This window comes from Rhipicephalus microplus, chromosome 4 (assembly GCF_043290135.1).
Source record: "Rhipicephalus microplus isolate Deutch F79 chromosome 4, USDA_Rmic, whole genome shotgun sequence".
Lineage (NCBI taxonomy): Eukaryota > Metazoa > Arthropoda > Arachnida > Ixodida > Ixodidae > Rhipicephalus > Rhipicephalus microplus.
The window spans coordinates 114,093,556-114,111,384 of NC_134703.1; the positions used below are offsets into that span (position 1 = coordinate 114,093,556).

General features: G+C 46.9%; 1 protein-coding gene across 2 annotated transcripts in view; it reads left to right on the forward strand.

Annotated features, from left to right (window-relative positions):
- Positions 1–1,709: 1,709 nt before the first annotated feature.
- LOC119172290 (multiple EGF like domains draper) overlaps positions 1,710–17,829 on the forward strand; it is a 95,963-nt gene continuing 79,843 nt past the window's right edge. For both annotated transcript variants that reach the window (XM_037423342.2, XM_075893531.1), the window contains exon 1: positions 1,710–1,993. The gene's annotated coding sequence lies outside the window, so the exon portion shown is untranslated. The remainder of the gene's footprint in view (positions 1,994–17,829) is intronic.

The window sequence follows — 17,829 nt, forward strand, 5'->3', positions numbered from 1 at the left end:
TTTTTCAAACACTTTTTGTCCACATTCTAATGCAACAGACATTTGCAGCATTTGGGCACAGGCATGCGCACAACAGGGACAGAGAGGGTTGCCCCCCTTTCACAGTCACTTAAGAAAGGGGGAGGAGAGCAAAGTCTGCCCCATACATTGATTCAAGGTGCAAGTTTGCAGCGTACGTTGACTGAAGTATACGGATACGATTGCACTGCCGTGAGCCTTCGCACCCTATGAAGGGGAACCCAGTGCAAGCCTTACGTATGCGGGTATGTGCTGCGGACTTTTACAAAGTCTATTTTCTATCATGGGGGTAGAATCGAATGTATCTGAGCCCGTTTAAATGAGTGTTTTGCTTACAAAAATAAACCAAACACGCGAATTATTTCGACCTTTTTTGAGAACCTTATTCAATGCAAGCGTCAAGCTAATCGTGTTGTTGAACTTGAACGTTCAAAGCTCAGTGCTCTAGATAATTGACACATGCCTCTAAGTCACAGAGTTGTCACTGTGTTCAGTGTGACCAGAGTGGTTCGTATAACTACCGCATTAGAGTTAAAAATTTGTAGCACTCTTTGGTTTTTAATTGCGTGGAAGGACGGCCACGGAAGGAAGGCGATAAATGCAATGAATCCGAGTTGACTCACCCAACTCTCAATCGAAAAAAAAAAAATGTTAGTATTCAGTCCATTATCACCGAGATGCATATTGAAGCATAACGATGCCAATTTGGCGCAGCAGCTGGCGCTATACATACTAACACAGTGAATGGGTGCTATAGAGTGCTAAATTGAGCGATTTATTCGATGCTTATCGTAGAAATAGCGCAGCAAGGTCATCAGTTCAAGCGGCTTCCGCCTGTGTGCCCCTCTGTCTTGTGTTCTCATTTCTGGTGCGCTGCTTTTCAAGTGAAGAAAGTGACGCTTTGGTCTGGGAGGAAACTGCAATTCATTTGTGTCAGCCGTGCTCAAACCTGCTGCGCAGCTGGGAAAATGTTTTTCGTTTCTTTTTTCTTTTGGTGTCATTTCACCCAGGACATCAGCGACATTCGATCGCCCCCCGGGGCACCCCTCGGAAGTGGGAAACTGTCGTGTTTCGTTTTTTTAGTTTCCTTCGTGTCGTCCGCTCCTTAATTTTTGCTGTTATCTTCTTTTTTTGTACCGTCGCATACTACTTTGAGAGACAGAAAAGAATACACACACAAAGAAAGGCCACTCTTCTCCTCTGCTCTTAACGCACCGAGCACCCATATTGGATACCCCGAGAACTCAAGTTGAACTCTAGTTTCGGAATACGAGAATGAGCACACTTTCTTATCTCTGAGGTGCTCAGCTTTCCCTCTCAGCTGGAATGCGCGCTGTGCAGACATTTGCGAGCGGGAGTCGTTGCGCGAGAGCCTCGCTCAGCTGTGCCAAGATAACGCAAATAACACGAGTCGCTCGACCTGGCGCTACTGCCAAACCACCGCGCTGCCTGCTCCACCACGGCGCCGCCTGCTTTCTTCTTGCGAAGAGTCACGTGACTACGCTCCAGGTGACGTCAGGCCAGCGGCGGGTTCGCCGAAAATCACGTGGGCAGGCTACGCTGCGTGTCGTCACGGGCGCTGGCGACGGCCGCTTCCTTCCTCCTCTCTCGCATATCCTCCTTGCTCCTGCTGGTGCCGCAGGAGGAGGCAAGCAGCTTTGAAAGGCGCTTTGGCAGCGCGCTGGCTGGTGGGAGCGGTGCCTGCTTGTACTCTCGGCTCTCCTTACGTGCCCCTCGGTTCGTGGCGTCGTGACTGTGCCCGCGAAGAACATTGGTGTACGACGTGCTGAGTGTTACGTGTTACCTGTGTCCCCAATAGACGACTCTCGGGCTTTCCACGAGGAACTGGCAAAGGATAAGGTTCGGACGTCTCGTGTCGACCTCGGAAGGATTATTACCCGGGAGGCCGTCGAAAGTGGACCACGCCAGAAGCAGGATGTCGAGAATCAGCGCCTGGATCGAGCGCCGAATCCGGGTAGGTCGACCGTTTGCGTCCGCGTTTACTTCGCGGTGTGGAGGAACTTCCGAGCAATGACAGGCACTGGCACACCCTGGGGTAGCGTCGGTTCCTTACATTATGACGCGCCACTTCGGGGTTCGAGCGCGGCTTCGTTACCAGTCGAATTCTTGTGCTTCGCGATGACGTAGAAGCAGTAGGATAGTTTATTTGGCCTTGCTTATCGTATCGCGAACGTGAGATATCGATGGCCAACCTACGCACGTGGATATTTTAAATTGTATTGCAGCTACATATGAGGTGTTAGGCACACTATCGTGATTACGAAGCCCGGCTGTGTATTCCATCTCGGAAAAATAAGTGATGAAACGTTGATGGTCAAAGGCCGGAATTCCCGACGTTTTGCAGTGTTCAGATATTGAATGTTTAGCCCCCTATTCACAGCAGCATGCGCGTAGATATGCTATCGGTGCATTCTCTTCTTATCGATGACGCTAGTTCCTTCTTTTATAAGTGAGCGTGGGTTTCAGTTATCACTTCTGGCGATTCGTTCAGGTCCTACAAACGATCCGGCCGAATCACACACTTCGAAACGCATCGAAACTTTGTCGTAGCTTCGCGACAGAAACGCGGTAATCGGTAAACAGTCCCGAATGAATCACCGCCAACAAGAGCCGTTGGCGTGCGTGTTGGTCAATTATCGCTGAGCTATCCTTGGCTCCAATGGAATAACTGCGGCGATCGCCGAAGGCTTTGGAGATGTCGTTTGGGGAAGCAGTTATTGCGATATCATAGCCTAACGAGCGTCATTTGATTCCTATTCTGGTGGCACGCGATTCTCGCTCCTTCGACTGGAAACGCTTTAAGCTTGATATCCGCCGTCCATTAACCTGTTTCCGTAAGCGGCAACGATTGCCATCGCTCTAAGCATATGCGATCGCTAACTACTGATATGAACCAGGCCGTCACTGCTTCCGTAAAACTTTTGTGCTTTAACGGGATGTCGCGAAGGTATATCGAAGCGAACGACATTCCCAACAGTGGCCTATGTTGACGTGACTTTGTTGAAAGCGGCAAATCTCAACTTCAGCAGTTAAGAAGACCAGTTTGCTGGAACTCGGAAAATATTCGGGCCAGTCTTTTTCGCAGCCTTATTATTCTGATCGTGACGGTTCACGAGCAATGTAACTTATCTACGTTGTTGCTTAATGCGTGCTTGTCTTGTGGCGTTAAGGCTATACTCCATCTTGTTTTCCTTTCGTGGCATTGAAGTGGACGTGCGTCGCATTTCTCCAGCATAATCGATGAGGGACAAAAAAAAAAAACGGCGGAGAGAAAACCTTGATATAAGCGCTTTTCGCACCGGCTCCGTCACAATGAACGTGGTAGAACAGTCAACACCATCGTCGTAACGGCCGTTAGCCCTGTGAGATTGGCTACCCACCTTCTGGTTGAAAGGACGGAGCGTCAAGAACAACACATGAGAGTGAGATAGGGAGGGGGGGGGGGGGCAACGCTCTGTCATTTTGTTACTCCATTTAATGAGACACTGGAAAGAGAAACTGATTTTCTCGTCCATTACAGCTACAAAAATATGGAAAACACCACTTTTAACCTGATCAGACTCTTGCTAAACGAGGAAACTTGCCAGAGCGAAGTGGCCACGGCGCTTTGAAGTTGCCGTGACGTCAGAGATTTCTGACGGCCTCTGCTAACGGCTAGGTAGTCGTTTATAGGGGTGAATTTTTCGCACTGCGTTCTAAAGGACCAAAAGTCTTCGGAAAGTTTTGAATAATTTCACTCAACTAATGTGCACAAAGCGCTCAAAAATATTGAAATTTGTGACGTCATGTTGACGTTCACGCGCTGAAGTTTCGACGCTAAATTAAAATTTTCCGTTTACTTTCTACTATTTAGCTTAGCATGACGAAATAAGTGGCAGTAGAGTTCTGAAAGAATAACTTATCTGTCTGAAATAACTTATCTATATCAAAATAGCAGCTAATGTTGCCATTCCTGAGATCACTTCGCATTAGTCTTCGGGAAACATACCAATATCAATCTCACGAATGCCTCAAATTTGGACGCGGATTGTACAATATAAAGACTTTCTTCCACTGTTGTACTTAAGCGCATGGTGAACACAAATGGGCCTTACGAAAAAGGAAAGTTGACATCAGTGGCGTCTATGTACCTTACTCGTGCAAGGCATTTATTAACCGCAATAGGCGAGAAAATAATGCGGGTACCATTTATAAAGGTTGAACGGTCATGCAAGTAGTTAGGAAATTAAATGCAGGACTTATCCATATGGAGTAGCCGAGTTAACATGAACCTCTGCACAGCAAAACAGTTATAACAGACCAGAACTTATCAAAAAAGGTTTCGAAGAGATATGTCTACGGTACGAAGACAGTCATGTGCCGGCCGCGCCACTAGCAAGAGGTCTGTCTGCTTGTTTGAGACCCCTGCAATGGGCATTGTTGCAAGTGCGGGAATGGGATGTCGAATCAGAATATGGCAGGCTGCCCCATGGGTATTTGATGTACGGAACTAATTAGGTACGTTTTATTGTACTGTATACACTCTAGTTAGAGGTTCTGGTGGTCTTACTTGGACAGCTTTGAGACGTGCCATGAACACGCAAAAAGGAAACTTTTATTGTTCATGTTACTAGTAGAGGAACAAACAAAACAAGTAAAAGGGGGCCACACATTTCATAAGTTTAGAATAAGTTTGTTCCGTCGTAGTACGTAACAACACACTTGAAAAAAGTGTCTATACAACAAAGACAGTAGCATACACAGACAACTAAGCGCAATGCACACGAAACGTTGACACAAATGTCCAAGTATACAAAATGTCCGTAACATATGCTACCGTGGAATAACACACTCATCACGATACGCACTATATGCACATGACGGTGTACCTACAGAATATAACTGAACGAGCATGTATATATATATATATATATATATATATATATATATATATATATATAGCATGATGTAATCAATCGGCATCCTCACTGTTTCGGGGACCGCAGTGTGCACCCTGTACACTGCTTCGATTACGTTGATTAGTTTCAGATCGCTGCAGCGTTTGTCGTACACTTGTTGAAGCGGTTGCCTTCTCCATCGCACCGTCTATGCTGTCCGCACGTAGGGTACAAAACTGATCTCTCTTTTCGTGGGCCTGTTCGTCGGAGCGCTGGTTTACGGAAGTGAATGGGCATAATCTCAGTGCCTGCATGTTGACATTCCGACTTCGTTACAGCGGAGTCATTCAGCGGGGACCCTGGTTACACTTACGTTTGTCGTGACACGGGAGCTTGCATGTTGTACTCTGGGAACTTTTATTCTCTAGTCGTGATCACTCATGGCCTCGCACCGAGGCAGCGTTGCTTACTATTGCTTTAATCGTCTTACGATGTACGAATTCCGTGCACCAATGTGAAGCCGGTGCAACACGATACAGGTAACAAAAGTTGCGGAGTATCAATGGAAATGATGTTCGTCCGTGTGTTTGTTTGATGAGGTAGGAAAACGAGAAGTAAAGGCAGGTATATTAACCTGTTTAGCAATCGGTATGCTGCCTTGCACAGGGGAAAGTGGGTGCGTATTTATGTATGCATGCAATATGAAAGAAAAAAAAACGCACAGCATATTCACTGAGCAAGGAGGTGCTGGACTGAGTGAAGATGAAGAGTCGCGCGTAGCGTCCGTTCGTCCGTCTGTCTGTCCGTGCGTCCGTCCGTGCTTCCGTCCATAGGTCCGTCCATCTGTCTGTCTTTCTGATACTTCTGGTTACGTTGGACGCAAGAGAAAGTTAGGCTAAGAGGAACTTCTTGCCTAAAACATTCGAATGGCTATCTGAACCCTCTCTTCCCCATAGCCCCGCCACGGTGGTCTAGTGGCTAAGGTACTCGGCTGCTGAACCGCAGGTCGCGGGATCGAATCCCGGCTGCGGCGGCTGCATTTGCGATGGAGGCGGAAATGTTGTAGGCCCGTGTGCTCAGATTTGGGTGCACGTTAAAGAACCCCAGGTGGTCAAAATTTCCAGAGCCCTCCACTACGGCGTCTCTCATAATCATATGGTGGTTTTGGCACGTTAAACCCCACATATCAATCAATCAATCAAATCAATCTCCTCCCCATACCCGCTGTCTCTGCTAATGGTTTCGAGCAACTTGAGGTTGAAGGGGTGTAGATGTGACAGCTTGTTATACGCGTTACTTTGCGCGCAGGCCCGCCATGTAGCAACTTTATCACCCTGCCGTTCAGCAGGAGTTTGCGGAAACGAATCGTTGCTTTGGCGCGTGCGCACTTCAGCGGCTGTCCAATGCGGCAACATACAGTCGTTTTATCCGACTTCTAGTGTTTGAATGCATTATAAGGAAACCCAAATACAATGCCCCGCCGTGCTGGTCTAGTGGCTAAGGTACTCGGCTGCTGACCCGCAAGTCGCGGGATCGAATCCCGGCTGCGGCGGCTGCATTTGCGATGGAGGCGGAAATGTTGTAGGCCCGTGTGCTCAGATTTGGGTGCACGTTAAAGAACCCCAGGTGGTCGACATTTCCGGAGCCCTCCACTACGGCGTCTCTCATAATCATATGGTGGTTTTGGGACGTTAAACCCCACAAATCAATCAATGGAGCCGTGACGTACGCTGTTGTCGAGTGCCTCGAGTTACTTTGGCAACCTGGAGTTTTTTTGACATGATGATGCATATAAAACATAAAAATAAGATAATTTTAGTCAAAAGGATACCGCGCCGCGTGCCAGCGATTGACGTGCTTTGAAATTGTCACTACCATTTAGGTCTGCGCTCGATCCAATCTTTCCCTTATATTCGAAGCGACGAAGTCGCTCGCCTTTTTATACCGACTACTTCGAGAGAGCGATCGCACCCTCAGTATTTCCCAGTTATCGCGCCGACGTAGCCGACGGCCTCTGCGTTTCGGCTTCGCCCAAGAGCAAAAGCGGCGGTCGTGCATTGGCGGCACCTGTGCCCGCTGTAGAATATACTGAACGAAAACGGCAAGCCGCCGCCGCCGCCGCTTTTTGACCCATTCGCGTGCCAGTGGGAAACCGGTTTCGAATTTTTTTATTGTGCCGCTTTATTTCGCGACCGTAGACCGACGGACGCACGACGCTCGCGTCTGCATGGGAGGCGACTTGGCTGCCCAGCCAAAGCCACCTAGGAGGCGCTGGCCGAAGTCGTGAGCCACCGTCGCCGAAACGAAGGTGCGTGACGCGGTGAGTCGTTGCCACGTCCCCGGACGTTGCTGAGGGGTCAAGGCATATCTCGCTGCGGGCAAGATTTGCATGCACTGATACTGGCATTCTGTAAGAGGACGATCGCACATAGTACAAGACAGTTGGACGACGATAGTTATAGCGCGAGAACAAAACGACGACACACAGACAAGAAGGTCTCGCGCTATAACTGTCGTCATGCCATACCAACTAGCCCAAGCTGCCACACAGTTGGACGATTGTACGCGAAATGGAAGAGATCGCACGAAACTGACAAGAGGCTTCCTCTTTTGGACCAATAAGTGACTTTGATACGGGAGGGTCAGTTAGCACTTGGCGCAAACGGCGCGTCCATGTATTAAATACCGGGAGTAAATGTATAACAAGACAAAGGAACGTAGCCAAACAAACGGACAATTAACGGCCGTACACGAGACAGGCGGTCAAAGATGGAGGCGAGCTGATCGTCTGAGGCCCAATCGGGAGAATTATAGTCGCCGAGCTTGCCGAAACGCCGTCTCATGCGCCGCTCCCATTACGACCACTGTCAATACAGGAGCCGCGCTGTTTCAAAGTGAAAGTTCGTGATAGTCGTGTTAAAGACGCGGTCAAGACGACGTGTCGTGGCAACCGCGTTTGCCGTACGTTAGCGGCATGCATATGTTTCTGCGGTCTCTAAGGAAGCGCCTAGTGGAATGAAGTTGCTCATAAGCGTCCGGTAACATCGGCGCTGCTGGTGGAGCTTTGGAACGTACGTACGTGTGCGAAATTGTCTTAGCAAGCGATCGTTGTTTGTCGTCCTGGAGAAGGCGGCGCATCATGAGCATTCGCTGACGTCATCGGTCGAGTCCGGTGAAAGGCCGCTAGAAACAAGATCGGTCGCGAAAAGTAGGTACACGGAACAAAAAAAAAAAATTGCACGCGAACCAAAGTGACACGTATCTTTCTTTTTCTTTTTTATGAACAAAAAAGTGTAATTTATTGCAGACATGTCGAACTTGGTGGGGCACAGGGGAACGCTCCGTCATTAAGGGCTTGCTGATAGCATTCCTCAGTACTTTCATTCACCCAGCTAGTTATGTATTCTATAGTGTACAACCGCAGCGGGGTGAAAAAACGGCGCGTCGGAGTTTATACACTAGCACATTGAAGGCTGCAATGAATATGAAATTCATCGACGTCACGGAAATCGCTGTGTTGGAGAACCAGCATAGAGGTATGTAAAGTTCGTGATGCCACTCTAATGTTACCGAAACATCAGATGCGGGTTCTTTCGTTATATTACGCGCAAAGGCGTTCCTGCCGGGTCGTTGTCACATTGAGGCAGGTTGACCGCCACATGTTAGTCATTCCACTACAATCGGAATAGGCATCCATGACGTCACGCGCTATGGTACTTTACGCTGCGGCAGATACAACTTTGCAAATGCGATTCGTGTGGTTTTTGTTGGACAGGTCTCAGGTCTAAGGGACCGACAAAAGCGGCGTGCGTTTACGTGGTCGTCCTTTGCTCTTCCACTTCCTTCTCTCCCAAAGAGGCCTTGGTTGCTCGTTGTTGTCGGAGGCACGCTGCGGCGGTTTGGCGTTTCCGGAGTGGCACTACTAGTCGCGCGCCTTTTGCATTGTGTCTGCGGGCCCGACGACGACCGAGATGAATGGGGGAGAGAGAAAGGAAGGGGAGGGGGTTGAGTATGACCCGCTCGTGTTTTCGAGCGACTCGACAAACGTGCAGCAGTGCGTGGCGGTTGCTGCACGCGCCGCTGCAGTCTGCCGTGCGGGGCTTGGAGGAAGGAAGCAAGTTGCACCGGCTTGCACCAACACCCTCTAGAGGGTGTTGCTTGCACCTGTCGGGGGAAAGAGAGGGCCCGCGTTTTTGAATATTGCACAGCCGGTAGCGTAGGGGCACGCGTGAACGTACAAATTATGGTTGATCCTCTCCTCCCACCTGCGAAAAACGTTTCAGGCTAAGTTACTGCCCTGATGATGGGTGTTTTGGCAAACCGCTGCCAGGTTTTTCGCGCTATATCTTTCTGCGCTAATGGGGCAGTGACACAAGGTTTCGCGGCCGAGGTAGCTTGTGGGATCGATCCCAGGAACATTCCTATATCGTCTGCAAAATATCAACAGCGAATATAGCTGGGAAGGTATTTTAAAATAATTTTGAAAAAAAGGGGAGCCTTTGGGGACCCTCTACTTCCCTCACGTCACCACGCGCAGTCAATTAAACATGTTATGATTCATTTATTTATTTATTTATTGATACTGCAGTCTCCGGCAGCGACTATAGCAGGTGTGATACGTTGATTCATGATATTAAAAAAAGCACAATGGTTCTCAAAAGAATACATGAAGTGAAAACTACAATGCATACAGATAAAACAATATCACTGAGAAAATAAACAATAACACAACGGAACTTGACAGCAAATAGTAACTGTAAAATGCGAGAGTACAAGAACAAGCTGAATAAACAAAAAAAAACAGAATATAATTTCAAAGAGAAAATTTATCGAATTGAACAAGATTATGCAATAAATTGGAACGAATAATAAAAAAAGAAGTATATTCAACGGTGCTAACGAGCTACTGCAAATATTTTTCAAAGAAAGTGAGGCTTGTGTTACAATATTGTCGGGGAGGTTATTCCAATCGGCAATAGCTGTAGGGAAAAAAAGAGTATTTAAAGCAGTTATTTCGTGCAAGTAAAGGGGTTACCGTGAAAGAATGTCCTTGCCTGGTTTCGTAACCCTGAGAATAATTGATAATGGGAGAGGAGCCTATGTTACAATGCCCTTTAACTATTTGGTAAAATAATTTTAGCCGGCAAATTCTACCCCCATTGATAACTAAGGGCAACCCAGATCGTTTGATGAGTTCAGTAATTGATGAACGACCATATAACGAGCAACTTTTTTTGTACTCTTTCGAGTTTGCTGATATTTGTTTTGGCGTATGGGTGCCAAATTGGCACGGCATATTCAAGCATAGGATATATAATGGACTGGTGTGCAAGATAATGAACGGAAAGAGTTGATAATTTTAGGGATCGTCTTAAAAAGAATAATTTCCGCGACGCCTTATTCCTAACAACATCTATGTGTTTCGACCATGATCATTTATTTGTGAACGAAAGACACAGGCACTTATGCTCATCGACCTCCGAAATGGTGTTTCCGTTTTCCCCGTAATGGAAGAAAAGGTGTTTTTTTTTTGTGGGTTATTTGCATAAAGACCGTTTTGTTGTAATTAATAGTCGTAATTAATGTCGTAATTAATAGTCACTGATTACACCATGATATGATTCTTTGGAAGGTTTAATATAATCTAACTTGAACCTCGATTGACCAAACTGTTTCATAAGCTTAATCTGAATATCAATATCAGTAATGATGTAATTTATAAATATCAAAATATTAGGAGCCCAAGCACGGATCCCTAAGGTACGCCAGAAACACCGTCAACTCGACCCGAGCAGGTGCCATTTAGAGAAACGTTTTGGTAACGGTTCATCAAGTAAGCTCTAATCCATGCCAGTAAAGTATTATTTGTTATAATAAAACCTAGTTTTTGAAGTAGTTCATTATGCAATACTTTATCAAAGGCCTTACTAAAATCCATGCATATAACGTCTGTCTGATATCCTTTATTTATACCTTCGGCAAAATCGGGCGTAATTTCGACTAATTTTGTACATGTAGAATACCCACGTCTAAAGCCATGTTGTGCACCTGTTAAAACTTTATACTTTTCAAGAAATTCGACTATATGTTTATAAACTATGTGCTCGAAGATGTTACATGACGTATATGTCAGTGAAATGGACCGATATTTTCCGATGTTGGATCTATCACCAGATTTAAAGAGTTGTTTGATTCTCGCGGTTTTCCAGTCCTCCGGAAACGAACCGTCACCGAGAGATTTTTTTTAACAATACGAGTAAATACTTCGCACACAACTCTGCATATATTTTAAATAAGGCGTTAGGGATATCGTCTGACGTCACAGCCGCCATTTTTCATTTTCCGCGTTTGTTCCCACAGTCTATATTTTTCGGCGGCTGGTTGCAAGTGCGTGGCCGTGGCGCATGTTTAGAACGCTTTGTGTTTGGCGACATTGTAGCCTCGCTTCTTATTCGAAAGTAGTTCTTGATGTGCACCGTGCGGAAGTGTGCCACAATTCTGTGTGCGGACGTGTCAAGAGCTGCACGCGCTAGGTGGCGACAGTTGCACCCAGTTTTTGAAGCTCTCTCAAACCGAAACTGATCGATAATGGGTGGCCTGTAATTCATTACGTATCTGTCGCGTGCTGCAGCAAACGATGTGTCGTGTCTTGTCTGACAGGCACCCAGCAACACGTTGCAGCAGAAAAACGCGAGGCTAAAATTTTTTGCGTCAGTATCCCCTTCAGGCTAAGTAGAAATGGGCGTTGCGAAGGTTTACATGCACGCGCACATTAGCTGTGTGCCTCACAGCGTGCTCTACAAGACAAGTCATCAAGAAGCGTAACGAGGCACCCTTTTAAACCTCGGAGTACACACTACGAAGGCTAAGAAAAAGCAAAAAAAAAAATGCACGGCAGATACACAAGATACACCGCTATCGTGTTTCCCTTTTGCTATCTTCACGTCGTCCGTGCTGTACTAGGTACAGCGAACCCATGCTGAGCAGCTTCAGGCGTTTCAGCTCGCTCAGAAGGCTGTTGTGGATATCGCGGCTTTCTGAGCGGTTTCACTTTCTTATCGCGCTTTCTCTTTCCACTGCTTGCACGTTATCACTCGGCGTATCGCTTGATTCTGCAATGTTAATGTTTATTTCTTTTTTTGTTTCTTTGTTTTTTGTTCTTTTGTTTATTTCTTTTTGTTTAAACTTTATTTTTCAGTTTCAGTCAATTTTGAGAGCTGCGGACATTGATTGTTCGTTACACATTTGCACGCGATGTATACCCTTTCAAGACAGGTAGTTTTGCACGGACAATTTAAAGTGCTGTTTCAAATTACGCTTTGTTGACCCAAAATGTCCCACCGAAGGCACAAATTACATGATGCATACGTCGTGAAGCCTTCTCGGTCGTTGTACTAAAGCTTGTTATATGCCAGAGTCTGTATGTGTGAACATGGCTTGACGTGGATGGCTTAGATAGCAACTCATCCGCGTTAAAGCTGGCCTGTCTCAGCATGCGTTACATAAATAAAGGACATGACATGGCGTATGTTCCACGAGATGCACCGAATTTACTCGCATAAAACCAGCACCGGTACTAAAATTGTATAACCTAGTGTTGTGTATGAATTGTGCCCAGTATCAAACTGATCACTACCCTTGGTGTACTGTGGACCACTGCATTCAAATTGTTCCCCATTGTTGATCGCGGCTCTTTAACGCTGAAGTGTAGTGACTGTAGTCGGCTAGCGTTGGCTAAGTGTTCGCTGGTGCATGCCAAGTTTGGTTAGTGCTGCGTAATGGTCGGCCACTGTTGCCATTGCTATTCGCTGCGGGCTTACAGGAAGTTTTCAGGGGCCCAGCGTGGGAAGAGTTAGAGATGCGAGTTCATGGAGAGTACCTTAGTAACATGAGCTTCATCGATGACATTGCATTGCGGAGTAACTGGGGGGACGAATTGCAATTCATGATTATTGAATTAACAAGGAGAGCAGAAAAATAGGCCTTGAAATTAATATGCAGAAAACGAAAGTGAAGCACAACTTCGGAAAAGAACAGCGCTTCGAGATAGCAGCGCGCTGAAGTTGTAAAAGAGTATGTTTACTTAGAACGGGTAGTAACCGCGAAGCCAAACCACGAGATTAAAGTAACTAGAAGAATGAGAATGGGGTGAAGCACATCTGGCAAGCATTCTCAAATCATGAGTGGTAGATTGCCACTATTCATCAAGAAGAAGGTATAAAACATCTGCATCTTACCGGTACTTACCTGCGGAGCAGAAACCTGGAGGATCACAAAAAAGGTTCAACTTAGGCTCAGGACGACGCAACGAGCAATGGAAAGGAAAGTGAAAGGTGTATAACCCCAAGGGACAGGAAGATAGCAGAGCGTATGAGGTAACAAACGAGTTGTGAGGACATCCTAGTCGAAACCAAGAAGAAATGGTTATGGACAGGGCACGTAGCGCGAGGGCAGGATAAGCGCTGGTCATTAAGGATCACAGACGGGATTCCCAGAGTAGTGAGCCTGATAATGATGATTACGATAGCTTCGTACACATTTCCATTCATCGTCAATATCATCGACAGCCACAACCTGACTATGCCCACAGCAGGGCTTCCCATGCACCGCCAATCAATCTGGTTCTGTACTTGGGTTAGCCACGTTGTACTTATAATCTTCCCACTTAACTTTGTCTCCCCCTAGCGCGTTTGCCTTCTCTTGGAATCCAGTGAATAACACGACCCTTTTCTTAATGACCCCGTACCGGAGTACAAATTACTGCAAATCGTTTTCATATTTTGAAATGTAAACGTTGCTAAACATGTTAGCACTTCTTGGATGACCCAACGAGAAGCCATTGTGCATGTTCTTCCTCCGTAACGTATCAGATTAATTAATATATCAAACGAACTATATGTGATTGCGTGTGCTTGGTTTCGAACCCAGGACCATACGCATTCCCTCTACGCCGTTATTCTTCATTTTGCGAAGCCCCCAAGACGCGCACGTAAGCAGCTTCATTCGCCGTTTGTTGGTTTGATGGCTGATGATGATGATGATGATGATGATGATGATGATGATAAGTTATGCTCGAGCGCTTTGCAATTGTAGGGCCTTTAGACCACTCATTCGTTCGTTTGACACCTGCCGTAATTCTACGTTTCTGCCACGCAATATTCCGTGCGCGTTAACGCGACTTCTCGCGCGTTGCATGAACCCCGTGATTTTTTCACTAGGGAGTTTTAGAATAACTAACGTTTGCAGGCGCTGCGGGCGTTCCCGGCATAGAGGGCGCCGTATGAGTTTTAGAATAGCGTTTGCCCTGCTGCAAACCGCAACCCACAATCGCAGCGACACCGTAGCCTCGAAACCAGCGTTTGCGAGTCGCACACGCCGCCCGCTATTACGAATTTTCTGCTGGCAATGGGAATAAAATTCGCTATTACGAATTTTATGCGCATGCAGTGGCCGCTACCGCACCGCAAGGGCTCGCGGTGCGCTATTCTAAAACTCACCTAGGAGCACTCATTGCTGTTTACCTTAGTGTGTTTTCAAGAAAGAAAAGCATGAAGAGCATACTTCGTTTGTTGTTTCTTTTTTGTTTTTGTTCTTGCGCGGGGGGGGGGGGGAGTTGAGATACAATGGGCAGAGGGCCTAATCTTTGCGTTATGCATTTAGTGCGTTTGTTTGTATGTGTGAGTATATAGCACACATTCAAAATTGAAATTTTTTTCCGTGGTGAGGGAGTTGAAAACACCCGCCCCACCGGCTGCGCTAATGAACGGCAGTATCATTCCCTGGTATGCTATCATGTTGAGCCTGCACGTTAAAGAACCCCAGGCGGTCGAAATTTCCGGAGCCCTCCACTACGGCGTCTCTCATAATCATATGGTGGTTTTGGGACGTTAAACCCCACATATCAATCAATTATCATGTTGAGCCGTCGAGCGGGCCTTCTTGTGCGTAGCCGCAGGCACGGACGAACCATTGATGGCACTAAAACGGCGTTTTGTTCTTCGTCATTCTGACAAAAATTAAACACTCGCTCACAGTATACCACGATACTTCGTGCCTGCCCCTCTGGTGTCGCCGGCGTTCGGTAATCACTTCGGCGATTACGCGGTTGTGTGTGTGTGGCCTATACGGCCTTTCGGGGCCGTCATGCGATATCATGCGGCACGCGTGGGACCTAATAGGCTGCATGCAGCTAATCGAGTGCGTCCGGTTTCGAGTGTTTCGTGCGGATGTAATATCGTTGTAGTACGGTCGTTCGATCGTGACGGCCGTGGCGCTTGGCTGGTGTTTTCTAGGCCGTGGGTTCGATGCCTGGCCGTGGTAACCGTACATAATATAGGCGAGAGAGTTAGGCGAAAATGATAACTTTATGTACAAAGAGAACAAACAGTGTCATGAAGGCTTCAAAAAAACACACATTTTAGTCAGTAGAAAAAAATTAGAAGAGCAGTTAGGCCTTGAATGTTACTGAAAAAAACCAACTATCTTAATCAAGAACAGCTGGAAGCCGCCAACCCATGTACTTCGTTTTATACTGCTGACGGGGCTCGCTTGGCATATATATATATATATATATATATATATATATATATACCAAGCAAGCCACGATATACATATGCTTATATCGCAAATTGTGCCAAAGTGCATAATAAGCATAAGCTTTTTTTGTTATACAAATTGCATTATCTGACTTTAACTTATGTATGCCCAAAATGGACTTGGGCCAGGTGAGTTGCGCGTAGGCAGGATAACTGCTGGTCATTAAGGGTAACTGACTGGATTCCCAGAGAAGGCAAGCGGGTTAGGGGGAGACAGAAAGTTTGGTGGGCATATGAGATTCAGAATTTTGCGGATATAAAGTGGCAGCAACAAGCAGAGGTCCGAGTTGACTGGCGGAACATGGGAGAGGCCTCTGTCCTGCAGTGGGCGTAGTCAGGCTGTTGCTGCTGCTGCTGCTGCTGATGATGATGATGATAATTGTCCGCGTTCCATGTCACCGCCAGATTAGTTCACAGCTGGGGTGGTATCCCCGCATTGGCAGGGTGTCAGTCTGCAGTGGTGCTTCAACTGCGCCGTTTTTTTACTTCTCTGCACACTGCGATCGCCCATTCAAGCGTAGCTTGCGCCAGCAGCGCCAAAGTTCACTATTCCGCTCTTTTACGCCACAGTGGAGTACTGATGACTGAAAATGTGTTAAGTATGACACCAAATGCACCAACAGATTTTCCATGTTGCCGTGCTGCAGAAGCACGCACTATATGCGAGGCACGTTGTTCCCGAGTGCACGGCGCCGTTGGGGGCGCAACGGGGCGCAGTGCTGCGGGGCTCGCTACTATCTCGCAAAGTTATCTTCCGAGAGCACTTAATCTGAATGGCCCTTTATAGTAAAAGGAGTCACGCGGTGTCTAGCGAGTGTTTAGTTCCGGCACTCGGTTTCGTAGCGCTGCATGCTGTTTGACGTGTTCGCTGATAGCTCGTTCGCGGGTCGGGCTCATCAGTAGCAGCCGGCGCTTCGTTTGTTATCGATAAGATGCAATGCAAACAAGAATTGCAGCAGGCATGACGCTACCTGTTTCACTTTTCATAAGAAGACTGGACTTGTCCCGTTAGTTCGCGCCGTTGCTTGCGATGAAGCCGTATGCGAAAAATGTCACAGCTTTAAATTGCCGCAAAGGCGAAGCAATCAACGCGATAGCAACAAATTGGGAAGGCCATGCGCAGAATGGCCAGCAGATCGAAACGTGCCCCGCGTTTTTCACGCACAAATGACGCACGAAACGTACACACAGGTACAAATGAACGCGAATAAGCGTCTCAGTTCTTGCTTCGTTGTGTCTGAAAAGCGCGCTCTTTTCGCAAATGGAGACTGTAGAACGATTGAAGTGACATTTGTGCGCCCGGTAACTGCAACAGAGTCGTTCGTGTGAAAGCCCAAAGCCAGCCAAGACGTATGATCCTCCCCAGCGCGAGATAAGGGTGCTCGAGTGAGCGTCCTCCTCTTTTCTGCAGGGCAAAGTACGGGCTGTTCTACGCGCTTCCCGCACAGCCGCAACGCATGTGCCGGGACCCCTACCGCACGCAAGCGGGGCACAAATAAGCCAATTGGTGACGCTGCGGAGGGTGAAAGAGCGTCGCCAATTGAATTATTGGTTCCCCGCTTGCGTGCGGTAGGGGTCCCGGCACATGCGTTGCGGCTGTGCGGGAAGCGCGTGGAATGGCCCTACGTGTGGGAGATGAGAGCGCGCATCGCTGCGTCGTGACGATTTGGTGACGTGCGCTCATTGCGTCATCGTGCTGGTAATGTTAAAAGCACGATAGACCCCCCCCCCTCCCCGAGATGCCCGTTACCAGCGGTAAGTAGTAGATATAAATAGCTTGCCGTTCGAACGTTGAAGGACGTGTTCCTGTGTACGTGGCTCAGTGGTTAACGCCTTGCGCTCATGTGGAGGTGCGACGTTCGATTCCGCGCGCCAGTCTTTTTATGGATCAATTTTTCATGCATGTTATATAAATATATATATGTATATATATATATATATATATATATATATATATATATATATATATATATATATATATATATAGAACTTGAAGGGAAGGCACGACAGGTCCGGGTATTTTCTATATTGAATTAACTTGCAGATAGCACATAAGAAAAGGATCGTATTTACTAACGTTTCGGCTGTGGCACGGCCTTCGTCAGAGTAAGGCCGTGCCACGGCCGGAACGTTAGTAAATACGATCCTTTTCTTATGTGCTATCTGCAAGTTAATTCAATATATATATATATATATATATATATATATATATATATATATATATATATATATATATATATATATATATAATGTATATGTATAGATACGTCTGCATATACGGTGAGCGATGGCGACGCCTACGTCGACGCCGGCGGCAA